This window comes from Nematolebias whitei, chromosome 1 (genome assembly GCF_014905685.2).
Source record: "Nematolebias whitei isolate Nwh7 chromosome 1, NemWhi1, whole genome shotgun sequence".
Lineage (NCBI taxonomy): Eukaryota > Metazoa > Chordata > Actinopteri > Cyprinodontiformes > Rivulidae > Nematolebias > Nematolebias whitei.
In genome coordinates, this window is record NC_056498.1 from 93,756,308 (window position 1) to 93,759,459 (window position 3,152).

General features: G+C 38.8%; 1 protein-coding gene across 1 annotated transcript in view; it reads left to right on the plus strand.

Moving 5' to 3' along the window:
- Positions 1–3,152, plus strand: part of mtm1 (myotubularin 1) — a gene marked incomplete in the record, with an annotated part of 286,925 nt that overhangs the window by 65,996 nt on the left and 217,777 nt on the right.

Below are 3,152 nucleotides of genomic sequence, written 5' to 3' on the forward strand. Positions count from 1 at the left end.
TATGTATATATGTATATATGTGTATGTATGTATATATGTATATATGTGTATGTATGTATATATGTATATATGTGTATGTATGTATATATGTATATATGTGTATGTATGTATATATGTATATATGTGTATGTATGTATATATGTATATATGTGTATGTATGTATATATGTATATATGTGTATGTATGTATATATGTATATATGTATATGTATATGTATGTATGTATGTATATATGTATGTATGTATGTATGTATGTATATATGTATATATGTATATGTATGTATATGTATGTATGTATATGTATGTATGTATATGTATATATGTATGTATATATATATATGTGTATATGTATATATGTATATATGTATATGTTGTTGCGCTTACCAGAGTGAGGTAGGCACAGGACACGCGCCACGCCCTCACCGCAGCCTCTCCTCCAACGGGTCTCAAAACTAATCCTATAGCTCAGGTATTACTCGCAGCCGTTTCCTAGGATAGTTTTAGTTTTAAGGCTGTGTTGAGATGATTCACCCAGACTGTTAACTACCTCCGATCCTTGCACCACACCCAAAGTTTCACCTCGTGCCTCGCCCGACCTAGCAGCAGGAGTGGGGACGTTTAGCAGACGAGGGAGCGCAAGTTAACGGTAGCTCATCTCCTGATTTAGCGTTGCATTTGTTATCCGATCTGACTTTGTTTAGAATCTAGGCATAAGACTCTTGGATATTGTTTTATAATCAAAGCTAGGAAAACTTTAAAAACCTCCCGTGCTTTTGTTGTTTCATTGAACCAAGTTTTCCACTTCCATGAACAAAGGGGTGTTGAAATAAGAGTCTAAAATTGTACGTTTTGCTTTGCTTTAATCAATGATTTGCAAGGGAACCGCGTTATAGCAGAAATCCATAGTGATTATTTGGTTACATAACAAAGTCAGTAGTAAAAAGTCCACTTGTTACCTGAACGGTGTTACTGTTGATTGTTGGTTGATGTCCAAGGGGCAAAACAGTTCAATCGTGTTGTAATTCCTTTGTGCCAATGAGCTGAACCAAAGAATTATAAATCTGTGAAGCTCCGATGAGTAAAAACAGACAATTATAAATCCATAAGCTCCGTTGAAGAAAAATAGAAATATATTAATCTTCACTCTGTTGAGCCAAAGTAAGGTAAGGTGATTAGGTTCAGGGGAAGACTTTTGCTGCTCCGAGACCCCAGAGAACACTCAGAAACCCAAGATCGTTACTGGACTCGATGAGCCGTCAGCCGGCATCTCGAGTTTACCTCGTGTTCCCAGAATCCTTCGGAGTGAAATATCAAAAAATAAGTTTAGTTGGGAAAATAAAAAATTAAAAAAGTTAATCTAAAGTGTGTTCAAAAACTATCAAACAAAAAGGAGAAAAAAAATAAAAATAAAAATACAAAGGCATCTTCAGAATCCCATAATGCAGCAAAAATGGGCAAACTCTCCTAAATTGTATTAGTTACGACTTTAAAAATACCAAATTTAATATGAGTAAATCCCAATAACTCAAAATGTTGTCAAGAGTTCTGACATTCTACTAGTATACAGTGGGGAGAACAAGTATTTGATACACTGTTGATTTTTCAGGTTTTCCCACTTGCAAAGCTTGTAGATGACTGTAATTTTTATCATAGGTACTCTTCAACTGTGAGTGATGGAATCTAAAACAAAAATCCAGAAAAATACAATGTATGATTTTTAAATAATTAATTTCCATTTTATTGTGTGAAATAAGTATTTGATCATTTATCAACCAGTAAGAATTTTGGCTCTCACAGACATTTTAGTTCTTCTTTAAGAAGCCCTCCTGTTCTCCACTCATTCCCTGTATTAACTGCACCTGTTTGGACTCGTGACCTGTATAAAAGACACCTGTCCACACACTCAATCAATCAGACTCCAGCATCTCCACAATGCCCAAGACCAGAGAGCTGTGGAAGGACATCAGGGATAAAATTGTGGACCTGCACAAGGCTGGGATGGGCTACAGGACAATAGGCAAGCAGCTTGGTGAGAAGGCAACAACAGTTGGTGCAATTATTAGAAAATGGAAGAAATACAAAATAACGGAAAATCTCCCTCGGTCTGGGGCGCCATGCAAGATCTCACCTCGTGGAGCATCATTGATCTTGAGGAAGGTGAGGAATGAGCCCAGAACTACACGGCAGGACCTGGTCAATGACCTGAATAGAGCTGGGACCACAGTCTCAAAGAAAACAATCAGTAACACTCTACGCCGTCAAGGATTAAAATCCTGCAGTGCACGCAAGGTGCCCTTCCTCAAGCCAACGCATGTCAAAGCCCGTCTGAAGTTTGCAAATGACCATCTGAATCATCCAGAGGAGGAATGGGAGAAGGTCATGTGGTCTGATGAGACAAAAATACAACTTTTTGGTTTAAACTCCACTCGTCATGTTTGGAGGAAGAAGAATGATGAGTACAACCTCAAGAACACCATCCCAGCCGTGAAGCATGGCGGTGGAAACATCATTCTTTGGGGATGCTTTTCTGCAAAGGGGACAGGACGACTGCACCATATTGTGGGAAGGATGGATGGGGCCATGTATCGTGAGATTTTGGCCAACAACCTCCTTCCCTCAGTAAGAGCACTGAAGATGGGTCGTGGCTGGGTCTTCCAGCATGATAACGACCCAAAACACACAGCCAGGGCAACTAAAGAGTGGCTCCGTAGGAAACATCTTAAGGTCCTGGAGTGGCCTAGCCAGTCTCCAGACCTGAATCCCATAGAAAATCTTTGGAGGGAGCTTAAAGTCCGTGTGGCCCAGCGACAGCCCCGAAACCTGAAGGTTCTGGAGGAGATCTGTATGGAGGAGTGGGCCAAAATCCCGGCTGCAGTGTGTGCAAACCTGGTCAAGAACTACAGGAAACGTCTGATCTCTGTAATTGCAAACAAAGGTTTCTGTACCAAATATTAAGTTTCATTTTTCTGGTGTATCAAATACTTATTTCACACAATAAAATGGAAATTAATTATTTAAAAATCATACATTGTATTTTTCTGGATTTTTGTTTTAGATTCCATCACTCATAGTTGAAGAGTACCTATGATAAAAATTACAGTCATCGACAAGCTTTGCAAGTGGGAAAACCTGAAAAATCAACAGTGTATCAAA